The following is an 18,753-nucleotide window of genomic DNA, read 5'->3' on the forward strand; positions in this document are numbered from 1 at the left end:
CGTATCACCAAAAACAAAGGGATCCACCCTTATGAGAAAGTATAGAAGTGTTCCTCCAGACTACAAGTGGCTTCTACAATGGTGGAAAGCACACAGCTTTATATAAATACCCCTCACCCACCAAAAGGACCCTTGGTGGCATGCTTCATCATTGGGGTCCTCCCGCCCCGCTGCGGGATGGGGCGCACTGCGACCTACGACTATGTGGAAGCACTGGTTATGAAAAACAATACTTTGTGTGGTGTAGGAGTGTGAGTCAAGTCAAGTCAAGTCGGAAATTTGTATAGCACACTACTCACCCAGAGGGTCTCAAGGCGCTTAAGGGAGGAGGGGGGTTCGCTACTGATCGAACAGCCATGTTTCGAGTTGTTTTCTGAAGGAGAGGTGGTTCTGTGTGAGACGGAGGTGGGTGGGGAGGGAGTTCCATGTCTTGGCCGCCAGGTAGGAGAAGGATTTTACTTCCATGATGGCTCTTAAGATGCGTGGAGTCGCGGCGAGGGCTTGGTTGGACGATCGTAGTTGGCGGGTGGGGGTGTAAAAGGTCAGGCGAGTGTTGAGGTACTTGGGTCCTAGGTCGTGGAGGGCTTTGTGTGCGTGGGTGAGGAGACGGAACGTGATTCTATTGTTGATGGGGAGCCAGTGCAGGTCTTTCAGGTGACCGGATATGTGGTTATGGCGAGGTATGTCTAGGATAAGTCGAGCGGAGGCGTTCTGAATGCGTTGAAGTCTTTTCTGCAGTTTGGCTGTGGTTCCGGCATAGAGGGTATTTCCGTAGTCCAGTCGGCTGGTAACGAGTGCTTGGGTGACTATCTTTCTTGTTTCGGTCGGGATCCAATGGAAGATCTTTTGGAGCATGCGTAGGATGTTAAAACATGATGATGAGACGGCGTTGACTTGTCTGGTCATCGAGAGGGAGGAGTCTAGGATGAATCCCAAGTTGCGAGCATGGTCCGTTGGTTTGGGTGCGATGCCCAGTGCCGGGGGCCACCATGAATCGTCCCAGGCAGAGGGGGATGATCCTAGCAGGAGGACTTCCGTCTTGTCAGAGTTCAGTTTTAGGCGGCTGTTCTTCATCCATTCGGCTACGTCTTTCATCTGTTCGTGTAGGTTGGTTTTGGCGGTGGTTGGGTCTTTGGTGAGGGAGAGGATCAGCTGGGTGTCGTCTGCGTAAGAGATGATGTTGAGGTTGTGTTGGCGTGCGATAGGTGCGAGGGGACTCATGTAGACTTTGAAGAGGGTGGGGCTGAGTGATGATCCTTGTGGAACGCCGCATATGACTTCGGTGGCCTCTGATCTGAAAGGGGGGAGGCGGACTCTCTGGGTTCTTCCGGCGAGGAACGAGATGATCCAATCCAATGCTTTGTCTTGTATCCCGACGTTCTTGAGGCGTTGTACAAGTGTGCGGTGGCAGACTGTGTCGAATGCTGCGGAGAGGTCCAGGAGGATGAGGGCCGCTGTTTCCCCGTTGTTGAGCAGTGTTCGGATGTCGTCTGTGGCTGCGATGAGGGCGGTCTCGGTGCTGTGGTTGGCTCGGAAGCCGGACTGTGAGGGGTCGAGGGAACTGTTAGACTCAAGGAAGGCGGCGAGCTGACTGTTGACGGTCTTCTCTATGACTTTGGCGGGAAACGGGAGGAGCGAGATGGGGCGATAGTTCTTAAGTTCGGTGGGGTCAGCTGTGGGTTTTTTCAGGAGGGCGCTGAGCTCGGCATGTTTCCAGCTATCCGGGAAGGTAGCGGTGTTGAAGGAGCAGTTGATAATGTCCCGGAGTTGGGGTGCTATGACGGAGTCGGCCTTGTTGAAGATGAGATGGGGGCATGGGTCGGTTGGCGATCGGGAGTGGATGGAGTTCATCAAGCGGATGGTGTCATCGGTGCTGATCGGGGTCCAGGCGCGGAGGGTGGTGGTGGGGGGCTTTAGTTCAGTGGTGAGGGGAGTAGGCTGGTCGCCAAGGCTGTTATGTATGTCTGCAATCTTGTTGTGGAAGAACGAGGCTAGAGAGTCGCAGAGGTCTTGAGAGGGAGTGATGTCGTTGTTGCCGGCGCTGGGATTGGTGAGTTCTTTGACAATGCTGAAGAGTTCCTTGCTGTTGTGGGCGCTGTTGTCCAGTCGATCCTTGAACGCTGATTTCTTGGTGGTGCGGATCAGCTGGTGGTGTTTGCAGGTGGCGTTTTTGATGGTGGTCATGTTGTCAGTGGTTGGGTTTCTTCGCCAGGCTTTCTCGAGGGTGCGGCAGTTCTTTTTGGAGTTCTTGAGGTCGTCGTTGAACCAGGGGGCTTTTTTGCTTCCTGGTTTGTAGGGACGGTTTTTCAAGGGTGCTAGTTTGTTGGCGCAGTGGGAGATCCACTGTGCGAGATTGATGGCTGCTTGATTTGGGTCAGTTGATATGGCGGGAGGGTTTTGGTTCAGAGATGTGGTGAGTTGGTCGGTGGTAATTTTGTTCCAGCTTCTGCGGGGAACTTGTTGCGGGTGGTGGTGGGTCGTGGTCTTTCTGAAGCTAGAGTGGACGCAGCTGTGGTCAGTCCAGTGGAGTCCCGTGACGTGATTAAAGGAGATGTGATTGCTGGAGGAGAAGATTGGGTCGAGCGTGTGTTAGGCGTAGTGGGTGGGGTTGTTCACCAATTGTTTGAGTCCGAGATTGGCAAGGTTATCTAGCAGGGTGGTGGTGTTGTTGTCGTTGGTGTTTTCCAGGTGGAAGTTGAGGTCCCCTAGGAGAATGTAGTCATCGGAGGGGAGGGCGTGTGGGCTGACAAAGTCAGCAATGTCTTCGCTCAATTGTGTGCGGGGTCCTGGGGGTCTGTAGATGAGGGTGTCTCTGAGTGTGGTGTTGGGGTCGTTGTGTATCTGGAAGTGGAGGTGTTCGGTGGCTATGGGGGTGTCGTCAGAGCTAGTCGAGATGCGGATGGTGTTCTTGTGGACTATGGCGATGCCTCCTCCTGTTTGGTTGATGCGGTCCCTTCGGATGATCTTGTATCCGTCCGGGATGGCTATGGCGATGTCGGGTGCTGATGAGGCGTTCATCCAGATTTCCGTGAGAAAGGCGACGTCCGGTGAAGTGGTGTCGAGTAGGTTCCATAGTTCAATGGCGTGTCTGTGGACCGAGCGGGTATTGAGCAGGATGCACTGCAGGTGGTTGTTGTTGGAGCTCTGTTTGGCGTTTGTGTTTGTAGTGTGGGTCCTGATGCAGCAAAACTTGCAGGATCGGCAGGTGAAGGGTCCATGGGTACTTCCTGGGGCGGCTCGGTGACAGTCATGGTGGCGGCTGGTGTTGAGTGCGGTGAGGGTGGCGGCGGCGTACGTTCGGCGGGAGGGATGGGCTCTGCGGGGGTCAGGGGGTCTGGCACTGGGCACGGTCCGGGCGCGGACGGGCGTAGACGGGCTTACCTTTGGCGCGCCTTCGGCGCGCCTAATGCGCGTCCGCTGCGCGTATGCCGCTCTGACATAAGTGGATAGTGGAGGGGGCTGAGCGAGGGAGGAGCAGCTGGGAGGCGGGAGCGGGGTGGCGAGTGGGGAGGGGATCTGTTGAAGATGCTGTAGGGAGCGGGGGTGGGGCCGTAGGGGAGCAGCGGCAGGGAACGGGGAGGAGAGACCGGCTGGGTGAACAAGAGGGCACAAAACAACAACAAAACAATGCAGGGCGAGATCGGGGGCACAGTCTGGCACAGATACTGGTTAAAGCAGTCTCAATATGATACGATATCACAGTCAGGCACAAATACGATACCACACGCTATCTCAGGATGCAGGCGAGATCGGGGGCACAGAATACGATATTACAGGAAGCAGGCGAGGTCGGGGGCACAGATTGGCAGAGATAGATCTCAAAGCAGATGCGAGGACGGCCAGGAGCGGGTGGAGCGACCGGTTCTGACTGGGTGAGGACGGTCACAGCTCTTCACCGCTCGGATCCTTCCTTATGATCCAGTGGGAGGGAGGAGCAGCTGGGAGGCGGGAGCGGGGTGGCGAGTGGGGAGGGGATCTGTTGAAGATTCTGTAGAGAGCGGGGGTGGGGCCGCAGGGGAGCAGCGGCAGGGAGCGGGGAGCGGGGAGGAGAGACGGGCTGGGTCAACAAAATGGCACCAAACAAAAACAAAACAATGCAGGGCGAGATCGGGGGCATAGTCTGGCACAGATACTGGTTAAAGCAGTCTCAATATGATACGATATCACAGTCAGGCACAAATACGATACCACACGCTATCACAGGATGCAGGCGAGATCGGGGGCACAGAATACGATATTACAGGAAGCAGGCGAGGTTGGGGGCACAGATTGGCAGAGATAGATCTCAAAGCAGATGCGAGGACGTTCAGGAGCGGGTGGAGCGACCGGTTCTGACTGGGTCAGGACGGTGGAAGGGTCAGAAGTGAGTGAATGGTGAGGGAGCAGTGAGACCCTTGCCGACTACCCCCGAGTGGAAGGGTCAGAAGTGAGTGAATGGTTAGGGAGCAGTGAGACCCTTGCAGACACCGCCGAGAGTCATACCGCCACGAGAAGAGCAGCGGGGGTTTGTCATACCTCCGCCACCACCGGATGCCACCACCGGCGCCGCCGCCCCGGAACTACAATCCCCGGCGCGCCCAATTGATGCGGCAGCAGCGCCAGGAGGCGTATTAAGCCACGCAGCCCTCCGCGTCACGGGACGCACGCGGGATGAGCAAAGGGCGGGCCCGTTTGAGCCCGTTGGAGAACGGCTCGAGGACGGGACGGGGCCACCCTCTAACACCGCCTTGCCAAAGGTTAGTACGTACCCGTCATTGGGGGCCTCCTCGGGTTTGTAACTTGTTCACTGGCTGTCGGCCTCTCGAGGGCTTGTTCATTGGATTATTAACTGTACCAAGTCTATACTCACTGTTAAAATGTCGCTAAAGGCAGCGAAGGGTGGGAAAACGGCCCCTACTGGTACTATTACAGGAACGCTGGACCAATTTAGTGTACGGGCCTCTGCAATCTTAGCTCATGAAATTGACCGTACAGAAAAAAGACTGTCATTGGACCCTGCTTTTAATAAAAGGTCCTCAATAGGCAGGCTGGCAAGCGTGGTGTCTCCTACTACCATCCCAGGCTCTGATGCTCCCTTAAGTGAGGGTGCCGGGGTGGATTACGGGGCTCATTCCGTTCTAGTCCATCCAGCCCATAAGGATAGTGTTCATTCATGCTTTACCCAAGGCAACATGCCGGATGTTCGTTCTGGTTCCGCAGAATGCAGCATCTCGTCCGATCATGCGGAGAGTACAGTAAGGTCCCGTCCCACACGTGGTGTAAAATCTGTGCAACCAATACTGGTTTCTAAAAAGGAAGCGTGGGGGTGCAGCCCATAAGGGTAGAAAAGCAAAAATTAAGAAGCCAAACGCTCTTGCTGAAACTCCAGGGGTCATATCGACATCTTTAAATAACAGTATTGAGGTGTTATCACCGACGGCTGCAGCGGCGGATCTGGTGACGCCACCTAGGATGGACACGCCATTGGAATGGACCCAGGAAATGTGGGACAAATTTGAGCAGCTTTTTAATAGGTCCTGTATTCCCATTTATAATGGACTGGACTCCATTGAAAAGAGACTTGCAACCCTCGAATCTGTACGGGCTAAGGCCAAAGACATTAGTAGGCCTGGGAATGTGGTCAGTACAGGGAGTGGGTGCGGGGCTGGGGGTGTCCCTGAGGTTATTTTAAGTTCTAACCCCCGAACTCAGTTAACACAGGAAGTGGCACCGAAAAGTATTCTCACCACAACGGCTAGTGATTCTACTCCTCAGACAAGCTTGTGTGGTGTTAACGGTGTGCAGCCACCGGGTGGTAAGGGAACAGGGGGGGGGTTCTAATCTAGGGATCCAACACCCAGGCTGTAGTAATAGGGCGGCCGATGACTCACCTCCAGACTGTCTACCATGTATAGATCTCCCCCCGGCCTCCGCACCATATGTGTGTATCTTGACGGGGGTTCCACCACTGAGATCGGGTCAACGGGAGAATTGTACAGACCTGAAAAACAAGTGTATCCACTGGTTAAATGGGAATCGGTCTTTACCCTCTAGGGTGTCGGCTGAAATCCTATTCGCAAGAAGGGTGGATTGGGTGGGGTCAAGGCATAAAACTCTTAGGGGTGATAGTATTATCATCAATTTCAGGGATACCAGAGCTGTTGAGCACATATGCGGCTGGGAATATCAAGGTACAGACTCCCTTATTAAATCACTCCCTCTAACATATTTTTATCCAGCAACTTTCCCAGGTTCCTCGAATGCCCAGGTAGGAAGGAGTGGGTTTGTCCAAAGGCCCTGGTGTCTGCACAGGGAATAGGTACGAAGTTTTATCTGGCCTAGAGGAGTGCGATTGACATGAAACCAGCCTCAGACACCAAGTTCCATTATGTGCCCCGAAAGCTGTTATCCCCCCTAATTTTCGTCAAAGATTGGATGATTTGGATTACGGTGATCCTAGCTTAATTAATCCCCCAACTAGCAGGATTTAATCCTGCACAGAGAATGTAGAAAAAGCTCCTGGTGATGGTAATTTAAAACCCCTTGGTGGACATGGGGCTAATGATTTGCTACCGAACACAGGGTCGACTACGGGTCCTGGTTCGCCACCTGTCCAGGATGGCTTTCCTCTGATAGTAGACTTCTGTACCCATAGGTCTACTACTCTGTCATTTCTATCCTGGAATATCGCAGGGCTGCCCTCCAAACTAGCACTTCCCGAATGGTCAGACTTCATCGAAGCCCACAAGATATGTCTCTGTCAAGAGACATGGGCGGTAGAGCCTGTGTTTCGTCCAGGGTATTTTCTTTCCAGGTTCCAGCAGTAAAACAAGCGAAGGGCCGTTCAATGGGGGGTCTGGTGATTTGGATACGGCAGGCATTGCAGTGTAAAGTATCCCAAATACCTACAAATAATATTGACATTCTTGCAATAAAAATCATCCCAGAGCAGGGTTCTAGTTTGTATATCTTTAACATCTATGCAAGAGGCCTCACTGGTGGGCGACGTTCGGATGTTGTAGCTGACCTGGAGAGGTTGTTGGATGGTATGCCGAGGAACACTGGTCCGATAATCGCCGGGGACTTCAACAATACGTTTGAACCTCCAGGGCTTGAGGACCAGTGCCTCACGGAGGAATAAGATGCAAAATGGGGTATACCTATCCTTGAGATTGAGCCAATTAAAAAATGGTCAGATGCGGCCATTCAAATGAAGGGGATGTGTATAGGTCACCAGATGAGGGCCGTAAACGGGCGAACATTGTCCGATAAGATGGGGGTTGAAACTTTTAACAACAGCCTAAGGTCTAGCCGTATTGATTATGTGCTAGTAAGTTTATCATTGTGATAGTTTTTAAGGGATATGGTAGTTATTACTTGAGCTGAAAGCGAACATAACCCACTTGTCTTCACAATGGCTGGGCTGTTTGAAGAAGTTTCATCCACTAGGGTTGATCTAGGGACTAGTGATTTGGCACTGACTAATGACACTCGCCATCTGAAATGGAGAAACGTTTCAGATTCTCCAGAAATATTGCTAGCCATGAATAATGAGGTAGACAGGGTATTAGAGGTTTGGGGAACTACTGAGGGAAGCCAGATCTCGTTGTCCCATGTTACAGAGACGCACACCATGCTCTTTGAGCGACTAAAGCTATTTTTCTGTAAACCTGCAAATATTAAGAAAGGCAGGAACAAGAAAGCCGAAGGGTGGTTTAACGATAAATGTCGCCACTCACGTAGGGCATTGGGGATGGCTTTAGGTGCTGGGGACTTAGTAAGAGTTAGGAGGGCGCGGGACTCCTATAGAAAGGCAGTTAAAAAAGCTAAAAAACTCTGGGACCAGGCAAGATGACAGGAGCTCAAGGAAGCATGTGTGTCCCGAAATTCAAAAGTATGTATAAGCAGAATAATGTTGCCCATCATCTATGGGTTGAATACTTCAAACCCCAGTATGCTTTCTTGGAGGATGAACATAACACCGATCCGTTCAATCATACTTTATTTCCTAGTGGGATATTCACGCTAGTGGATGTGGACAGGGCGTTAGATACTATTACACCAGGACATGCCCCTGGTATGGATAGCATCCCTGCGGATGTATTTTTAAATCATAAGCCTTCCTGGCGTTTGTATATTAGACATTTAGCAAACGCAATTGCCTGTGGTGCCCTGTGGAAAATTAGTACGGTTTGGTAAACATTATCTGCGCCATCTTGCCTTTTCCCCTGATGCCACACTTTTTGTCGAGCGCGCCCGCCATTTTAGGTGCCCCGATCAGGACCATCCCTTCTGCTTGCCACTGGCCCCCCCCAGCATAGCCCTTCGCCCTCACCAAGCCTGCACGCTGACCAACCCCCCGCTCGCACATGCTTTGGGTCATAAACCCCACTTCAGCGCAGCTCCGACTCAGAACCCCATCCTGTTCCCAGCGTGACACCTCCCTTCATTCCTTTCATAGTCCCAGATCCTTTGATGCAAAACCCCCTTTTTCCTGTGCCCGTTTGCCTTCCTCGTTCCCAGGCCGACACCTAGCTCTGCCGATACTGTTTATTGCCCCTCCCCGTACAGTAGAAGGCTTCCCTCATCAAAGGACCCCCGAGCTGATCAACGCCCCCACCCTATGAGATCCGATCAAACCCCCACATTCCGTGAATCGGCGGAATGTCCAGCTGCGCGATAACCATCCCCTGTTGTGACCGGGGTGGGGACTTCTACTGTAAATGTGTGTGGGAACGGGCCCAAAGGGGAGATTCCGAGGATGTCTTTCCGTACATCAAAGCATTGCCATGAATATGTAATCTGTAATAAAGCAATAAACCAGTATATAAGAGGCCAGGCCTCAGAAATGTGGGTAGAGCACCTCATGACGATACCTGCTGTCTGATTTGTCGTGTTCTCCTCCGGAGAGAATAAACCTTGTTTCCTGCCTTCCCGTCTCCAGCGCCTGCCTCTTCATTGATTAATAGTTCGTGGGTTAAAGAGGCGATACCGCCGGGCAAATATCGATTGTCCCCGACCTTAGTTTCTACAATTGGCGTCCCAAGCGTGGGGCCCATCAGCGACTCGTGGATCCAGTGGGAGAGGTCCCGACGACAGAGTGTACGACTGCAACGATCGGGAGAGCTCTTGCCCAATAGACCCTCGTCTGGCAGCCGATCATCCAAACTTCACTAGTTTCGAACAGACCTCTCTCGAGTGATCTACGGTCCTGACTGGGAACCATTAGGAGTGCCGTGAGAAATACGAGAAAAAGAGGACGAACGGGCGCTGGATTCGGAAGACAAGAAACTGTCCATACGGTCCGGGTAAGGTTGTGTAAACACGACAAACTGCAAAATAATTGTATTGGGTGTTCAGAAAATACTAGTATTACTCTTTATTTGACCTATTTGGAGATTCACTGTCTGCACACGGAGAAACAGTAGGCTCTTTCCCTTTTGCAAACAGTGAAGGATAGGTAACGCAGCCGTCGTGCCTATTTTTCTCCCCCACTGGTTCTATTATTTATTAACGGCTTTTGGCAGATTCCCTCTCCCACACTGATTAACTGGGTTCTTTGACCCCGAACTACTGTTCACGGATTGTCTTCTGGAGATTCTCTGTCTGCAAACAGGAAATAACAGATTCCTCTTTACGGATAGTGAAAGGGTAGAGGACGCAGACTTTTGCGCCCCTGCTTACTCTCCCCACTGATTTTATTTTAGTTTATTTATTATTGGTTGTTATTTATTATTGGTTGTTCTTTGTTATTGGTTGTTCTTCGTTATTGGTTATTCTTTGTTATTGGTTCATGAGGTATTCACTGCCTGCAAACAACGTAGAATAGAAATATTCTGTCTAGTCTTTGCGCACAGTGATAAGATAGGCAGTGCTGACTTTTTGTCCCTCGTTGCGAGCCGTCATGTCTGTCTTCTCCCCACTGATTGATAATTGGTTCAGCCCGGACCGTTTGTTAGAGGTGGATCATCTAGCTCCGCTGGAAGGCACCCCTAATAAGGACATGTTCATAAACTATGGATTAGTTACCATAGCATATAATAAATTGTGGCACAGGTATACCAAAGAAAGTCAAGACAAACAGTGGCCACTGGTAGGATCCTTCGACCTTGATAAAATAGAAACGTTAGAAATAGCCCTTCGTAATAATAAGACAACACCTATTATGCTCGACAGCCTCGGTATGTGGCGCAAAGAAGCAATGCAACGAAAGAAAAGTGACGAGGACAGAGCAGGTAGAGGAATATGTCAACAGGACAACCTCTGGACACCACGACCCGAAAATTATCTCCCGACACTACGCACAGGACGGCCAGACTTAGGACAAAACCAATGTGCTTTTTGTAAATACGTCGGGCACTGGAAAGCCCAATGCCCGACTCTACTGAGCGTGAGTAGGGGCAGAGGGCCGACAGGAATGACAGGCCGGCAGAAAGGGAAAAGGCGCGAGACAAAGACGAATCGGACTGACTTGGACAAGCCAGATAGAACCACCACGTTCGATTATGCCCGATGGCACAGATTTCGCCAAGCCGATACCAGTGACATGCTCGAGTTTTCATAGGTCGGACAATGATAAGACGGGAACCCAATCTAGCTCTAAAGCAACAGACAGAAAGAGATAATTATGGCCAATCACTGTTTTATGTTTGTCTTTGGATCTTGTGTGTCATACTTTTACTGTCTCCCCGTCTGAGTTTGTGTGTACGTAATGTATGAATCTGCGTCATCCCTCTACATGTGCTTCCGTGTTACATAAACTCTGTTAAACAGAAATTTTAGCAAGAAACAACCTGGAAAGAAAGGAATGGGAAACGAAATCAGTAAGCCACTGATGAACACGAACTTTTATTTAGCATAACAAGCAAGAAACAATAACAATACAAGAACGGTAAACTGTAGGAAATAAAAGTCAGTAGAACACCCCCCATTCTGGAACCTTCCAAAGTAGGGCAGGGTTACGGCTACGCCCAACCGGCAGCAACCCATATAAGGCGGGCCCTGCTGCCAACAATCGGTCAGGAAATCATAACATAGAGTGGAGCCGGAGGAGAGGCAGGGGCCAGCGGAGTCCGGCCGCAGCGGCCCTGGATAGCTGCAGGCAGTCCCGCCACATGCCTTCCCGGCCCGGCCACGGTGGCGCATGGGAGTTTCAGGTAGTCCCGCCACATGTCCTCCCGGTCCGGCCACCAATGGCCAGGGACCGGGGCCAACTGAGTCTGGCTGCAGCCGATAACCTAAGGAGGCCCGGCCCAGAGAAGAACGGGACACTTCTTTCTTTTCCCCTCCGTGATGGCCGCAGCAGCACGCCAGGCGCCACTTCTTTCATGAACAATGGCCGCGACAACTCTGGGCGACGGGATATCCTGTACATACCTCCACGAAAATTAGTCCTGGTCGGGCTGGGAGGGAGAGGCGACGCGGACGAGCCTCTCCCACCTCCACAGGTAGGAGGCTTCCCAGCCCCGGGCCCGGCACCGAAATCCTCCAGCCGGGCGGCGCCAATACTTGTGCAGCACCGAATGTGCGCCACAGGTGGCCATACCTCCGGAGCACTGGGCATGGGCCTTGTGGAGCACAGGGTGTGGAGAGACCATCGTGCATGCCCATGAAAGAGAGCGGCCTGGAGTGCACCGGGAGAAGGAGACGGCGCGAACGATTCTCCCTCGCCCCCAAGTGGGGGGCATCACAGCTGCACCCTAGCCGAACGTCCCGCTTCCACAACACAGAGTTCCATTCCCTATTTGTCCTCAGAAAGGTCTCTTCCACTCTTGCAGACTCGACGAGAGGGGACTGCTGCAGGGCCTCAAAATGGCGTCTGGGCCCGCTGGAAGGCGGGTCTCGGCCGCTAGAGTAACTTTGAACAGCAATGTAACTCGGTCGCTCGCCCACCGGAGCACGAGCCCCCACCTCCGACAGCATCTCCACAGCCTTGAAGAGTCTACAAAGGTCCCCGGCGGAGCCCTCGGCCCCTGCAGGTTTCCGGTAAGGGACGACTGCCTTGATCACTAACGAAACAAGCATGACATTGCCACTCCTTCTGTTAGCATGAATTCTAGAACTGCCGAAAAGGACTCTGGTCCAACCGCCGGTTGTAGGAAACTTTTTCCTGATGCTACTTCCGGACTGACCCGGCCCCGCCCAAAATGGCGCCGGTATCAATAGGAACTTACGAACACCTCGTGGTGTTTCTTTTTGCTAAATAAAAAAAACTTGATGTTCTGAGACATGTATATGATCCTTTGTACACTTGAAGAGAAAGAAGGAGAGTTCACTCGACGAACATGTAAAAGGACCCCGTTAAAAATGTTGATTACAAATGTACGATGTATTATATTTTTATAGCTGATGTATAACCTCGCTTATGACGCACGCACACGGTATGCATATAGGAAATCTGATTGCAACTATTCTGACTATGCTTCTCAATTATGAAATAAATGCCCCCGATCCCCCAACCAATTGATAGACGTTTTAGTTCCCTACGGATGAATGAATAAACCTTTCTAACGTTTTTATTGCTGCGAAATAACACCCCCACTGTACGCACTTTAGCCATTGCCGTGTCCAGCCAAATACGACTGCACCCTCATAATCTACGTACTGAAATGACTTTGCAAAAATAAAGGTTTTCGAAGCTATGAACGGGTATTGCATGCTTTATTTAAAAATGTGGGATCGGCGGGAGAATTCTTTTCTGTGCACCCTACTCTGCTCTCTCTTTAAGGTTAATAGAAGATGGTTGCCCAGCCCCGGATGGAGGATCGAATCTGAGACACGACACCCTACCGTCAAATATGCGACTGACTCAGGGACTCGCACATGGAGAAAGACCTCGATTTCCGGGGATGGGTAAAAGCGAAATGGTGTGAAAAATGGAATATAAAGGAGGGGTAAAGTGAAACGATGTAAATGATAGAATATTATAAAGAACGGCACTCAAAGGTACTAGGGAACAGAGTTGACCGAAGAGCTGATAAACCTTTAAACATCACAGCGTTGAAAGAGATTTAAGGACCCCGATAGTTAAATACACCTACCAACTAGAAACTTTGCGCTAAGCACTTCTGATTCTCTAACGTTTTCCTACTCGCAGCCTATAAGGACACACTGCCCCCCCCGCCCCCCTGGCTCCAGAAACCACAACCTCAGGGATTCTATCCCGAGGAGATAAGACGGGTATGAGGTAAGTAAAGGACTCTCGAATCCATGTATTTGATATGCGCGAATGTTGTCCCCCTCCCTTCCCCTCTTTTTCCTCCCTCTGCAGGTTACATCAGAAATCACAACCGAGGTGTGGCGAAGATCTGAAGCCTTGCCATGTCTGATACGCGAAGCAGACTAGCGCCGCAAGGTGGCACCTAAGCATACCCACCAATTGCTCATGTAACAAACGAGCCACTAAATAGTATTGCTTGATAAGAAGTGATCACTCTTAATCCAGGTTGCGCGAGTGGACACATGCCACGTATATCTGAAACTATGAAAGAATGTTTGTGCGTGACTGAAGCGTCGACTCAACTGGTCAAAGGACCAAGAATGCGAGGAGTACGACACAATAGTGCCCTTTTCCTTTTTGTCAATGCATGTCCCCCGTACCCGACCTAATGCTCGTCCGTCCTGAACCGCATGCTTTCAAAATACTAACACAGACCTGCGATGTCTTGTATCGAGTAATGCGCTGAATAATCTATCTTAAATACACGGCCGCTCCCTATGTTGCACGTGTACTATCTAGCCTATTGTTGCACATCTCTCTCTCTCTCTCTCTCTCCCTCTCTCTCTCTCTCTCTCTCTCTCTCTCTCTCTCTCTCTCTCTCTCTCTCTCTCTCTCTCTCTCTCTCCTCCACACTCTCACTCTTCCGAACGACTAGCACCTAAATTGGCAAACCGCCACCCCTAGCACACCACCCAATTGGCTTCAAATACCGCCAGTATTTGCACAAAACTTGTCTTTAATACAATCACCCTGAGACCGTGTCATTGCCTCTCCTTTCTGCTAAATTAACGAAACCAAGAGTTGGCGATAAGGGAAAGGGCAGGTAAGACGACTGAGGTTCCCTAATCTGACCCGTAATAAGGGAACTACAAGTCAGCGGCTCCTATGATGAAATAAAGTGCCTCAGAATACGCGACCTTCCCCGTCCCGAATTGTCGCAATACCCAAACAGTAAAAATGATCGAAACATCCTCATATTCCAGGAACGCCCCCTGTTTCGTATCAGCTGCCCCAGACGAGAGTTATAAAACTGTCCCTCACCCCCGGTCATAAGAGATGGGTCTACTTACCCCCTTACCACAGTTTTCTATGTCCCTAGTTGTTTCCCATAAGACCCCTGTCTTTTCTAAATTAGTAATCAGGCCATAAGAGGCTACATAGGAACCAGAATGATGCTTTACAAAGTTAAAGGATTAGACCGAAGCGAAGAAAATCGTTGCTATAAACATTGTTGAAAGCGAAAATGTTTAGTTAAAAGGCAAGATGCATTGATAGAATGAAAAATGTTTAGCCTATGTTCGTCCCTCAGCAAGATACCTATTAGTACCATGTTGATAGCTCACAGCACCCTTTATAAATGTAAAGCCCTAGAGAACGGCATAGCTTTGTCAGGCTCGTCTTACGAAGGTGGGTCTCCATCAGATGAACTGTCGTAACTGTAATAAATAGTTGTGAAGGAAAGCCATAGTAAATCCAACAGGCCCATCATCGGTCATTTATATGTTAGTTGTGAACCCTAATATAACGGACGTTTTCATTTTTTGCCTGGAGCTGGGAGAGAAATAGACTTATGTGATTACCTTCCTCTACCAATTCTCTAAAGACTGTCTTTTCAAACTCATTTTAAGGGTACGACTGTCGGAGGAAAGAAGGACCGGATGTGGGAGCACGTGGCCTGACTACAGACTATGGAACATCTGCGACATTGGCCAAGGCGAGACCGCGACAGAAAAGAGCTGCAGGACGAGGCACTGTTTTCGACAAAATGAGAAGAAAGGGCTGACCTGATGCCCCTGCTCGATGTCCAGTGCATGCCGACAAGTCCCCGCTCTCTGAACTCGGTCATGAGCCCGCCTATCTGAAATTTTCCGTCCCCCCTAGTCTGTTCCCGATCTGGCCCTGCTCCATCCCCCCCTTTTTCTCCGACCTACCCTAAAGGACTGCTCATATGCACATTTCTTCCATCTGAACCTTTTTGACAGTCAACTCAGAGGACACAGGGCGAAAAGGACCTTTTCGACCAGAAACGCGAGGAAAAGGTCGTGCCCTGCAACGCGGGACCTAGAATAGAGCTGGACCCTTAGCTCCACCGCCGGTGCTCCACAGCGCCAACAAAAGACGACAAAGAATACTGAGAACCCATTAACTTCGAACATTGACACCCTCAATCATCGTCTCTGCTACGTCTCATTTCTCTCCCAGCCACCATTGTATTGATTATGCTCCAATCAAATATATACGGAGCCTGTATATATAATAACCTGTCAGTTCACATTATGAAATGTACTCACTGCTCGCACTACAGAATCGTTTTTTACATTACTTTCCTGCTAACAAATTTATCAAAGTTTATCAATAGGCCCGCCTCCTAAAACAAGAGATCCCACCATAGTAGACCTGAGTAGGAAATAGACCAGCAAGATGTCTTGAATATGTTAAAGGGAGGACTGTGGAAAATTAGTACGGTTTGGTAAACATTATCTGCGCCATCTTGCCTTTTCCCCTGATGCCACACTTTTTGTCGTGCGCGCCCGCCATTTTAGGTGCCCCGATCAGGACCATCCCTTCTGCATGCCACTGCCCCCCCCCAGCATAGCCCTTCGCCCTCACCAAGCCTGCACGCTGACCAACCCCCCGCTCGCACATGCTTTGGGTCATAAACCCCACTTCAGCGCAGCTCCGACTCAGAACCCCATCCTGTTCCCAGCGCGACACCTCCCTTCATTCCTTTCATAGTCCCAGATCCTTTGATGCAAAACCCCCTTTTTCCTGTGCCCGTTTGCCTTCCTCGTTCCCAGGCCGACACCTAGCTCTGCCGATACTGTTTATTGCCCCTCCCCGTACAGTAGAAGGCTTCCCTCATCAAAGGACCCCCGAGCTGATCAACGCCCCCACCCTATGAGATCCGATCAAACCCCCACATTCCGTGAATCGGCGGAATGTCCAGCTGCGCGATAACCATCCCCTGTTGTGACCGGGGTGGGGACTTCTACTGTAAATGTGTGTTGGAACGGGCCCAAAGGGGAGATTCCGAGGATGTCTTTCCGTACATCAAAGCATTGCCATGAATATGTAATCTGTAATAAAGCAATAAACCAGTATATAAGAGGCCAGGCCTCAGAAATGTGGGTAGAGCACCTCATGACGATACCTGCTGTCTGATTTGTCGTGTTCTCCTCCGGAGAGAATAAACCTTGTTTCCTGCCTTCTCGTCTCCAGCGCCTGCCTCTTCATTGATTAATAGTTCGTGGGTTAAAGAGGCGATACCGCCGGGCAAATATCGATTGTCCCCGACCTTAGTTTCTACAGCCCCAATCCCGGCTTCCTGGAAAGGGGCGGAGATAATTCCAGTATTCAAGAAGGGTGACAAATCTGTAGCAGCTAATTACAGGCCAATTAGCATTATAGATTCCATTCAAAAGATTATGGGTAGACTGATCTTGCAATAAATACAGTCATGGATGGAAGATGAGCAAATACTTACCCCACTGCATGCGGGATTTTGACCGCTCACAAGCCCCATTGATCAGGTCTTCCGTTTTATCAATATCTATTTGAAGACAGTTGTCTTGGGGAAAGGGGCTTTGTATGCGGTATTTGTGGATCTGAAGGCAGCCTTCAATCTAGTGCCACGTTGCAGGCTGTGGCGTGTCTTAAGTGTGATGGGGATGACCTCTGAACTGTTATCCTTGATCGTCCGCTTACATGAGTTTAACCATGCACGGGTCCGGTGGGGGGCCAGGGGAGAGGTTACCGAGTCATTTGCCGTGAACAGAGGAGTGCGCCAGGGATGCGTGCTCGCACCTACCCTGTTCTCACTCTTCGTAAACGGGGTGGCCGATTTCCTCTCGGTGGTTCCTTCCGACGCCCCTATGCTGGCGGAAGAACATATACCTATCCTCATGTTCGCGGACGATACTTTGATTATCCCCAAAACCCCCAGCGGTCTGCAAAAAGCCTTAAGTAGGTTTGATGATTTGTAATCAATACGGAAAAGACAAAGTTCATGTCTTTTAATGAACATAGGTCATTCCGGGGCAAGTTATACATGAACAATGCTCCCCTTGAAAAAGTTGATGCTTTCACCTACCTGGGAGTTACGTTACAGGCAGATATAGGGTGGTCTAACCAAATCAATGTGGCCACACTAAAGCATAAACAACAGGCCGGGATTCTTGCAGCCAAATTCAAATCCTCCTTCTCCAAACCGATCAGCCCATTGATGGAGATCTATGGTATGGAAGTTCTAAGCTCCACTCTCTACCGAGCCGAGCTATGGGGTTTACGAATCTATCCACCCTATCTGCAGCTGAAAACTCATTTTTGCGAAAGGTTACTAGTGTTCCAAAAAGTACACCGATGCACCCATTGCTGCTGGACCTAGGTAGGAAAGCAGTAATGGACTTGGCGAAACTCCGCTCCCTTTTATATTGGCGAAGATTGTGGTGTACGGCTGAACTTTCGCATTATGCCAAGGGTCTCAAAGATGTAATGGATGCAGATCGTTTCCATAAGGTTAAATGGTTGAGAGAGATCAGGTCGTTGTTAGTGAACCTGGGTCTGAGTGAACTATGGGATGATCCCCTTAATGCTCCTTTTCCCTCAAAGAAGATTCTGAAGGAGATGTACTGGGATTTTATAATGGTTTCAGTATGTTCTAGTGGCTCAGAAAAGCATTTGACAGGCCGGTTTCTAGAATTTAAGGCAAGGCCTGCATTAGAACCGTTCTGGGACGCCATCGAGAAACCATTTGACAGGAAGTTGTATTTCCAGCTGAGGGTTGGTACCCTTCCTGTTAGAACATTTACCAGAAAATGGATAGGGGCCACGGAGAATGCATGTCCAAGGTGCCAAGATAGACAAGAAACTATCAGTCATCTGTTGTTTTTTTGCTCTGTATACAAGAAACCTCGTGCTATGTGGGTTATACCCATTTGCAAACTATTAGGCTTTAGAAGGCATGAAGAGGCGTTGAGAGTCCTTACTACGGATCCAACGCTACCAATAGCAATTGCAATGGCCAAATTCTTGGGTTGGGCCTGGTCTATTCGATCTAGGGCATTTCCTTAGGACCATCTAAATGATTATTATTTTTAAAGTTACCCTGTATTACTTGTAATGAACTGGAGTTATGAATTGCTGGGGCTCAATGTTGATTTTTTAGACTTGTATATTTTTTTTAAAAACTATAGTCTTTTAGATCTATTTTATTTGGCAGCCTACTAATGTTTAATACTTTCTTAAAATGTTTTTAGGTCTGGAATATTTGTGCATTTTAAGATGTATGTGTAACGTTTATGGTGTGCTTTTATGACATATCTGTCGAATAAAGCTATTTGAATTGAATTGAATTGAATTGAGTGAATGGTGGATAGTGAGAAAATAAAAAATTCCTGTATCAGTGGAAAGAAATACATTTTAATGAGCTGGTATCAATAAAAGTGGGGAATGAGATGGAGATATTATGCTTTAATGAGCAGTGTCTCCTGTGTCGACATGTTTCGAAGCCCTCCCCTGGCTTCTCATCAGGACCTAGAAGATATCCCTTCTACACT

Source organism: Lissotriton helveticus, chromosome 4_1 (genome assembly GCF_964261635.1).
Source record: "Lissotriton helveticus chromosome 4_1, aLisHel1.1, whole genome shotgun sequence".
NCBI classification, from domain to species: Eukaryota; Metazoa; Chordata; class Amphibia; order Caudata; family Salamandridae; genus Lissotriton; species Lissotriton helveticus.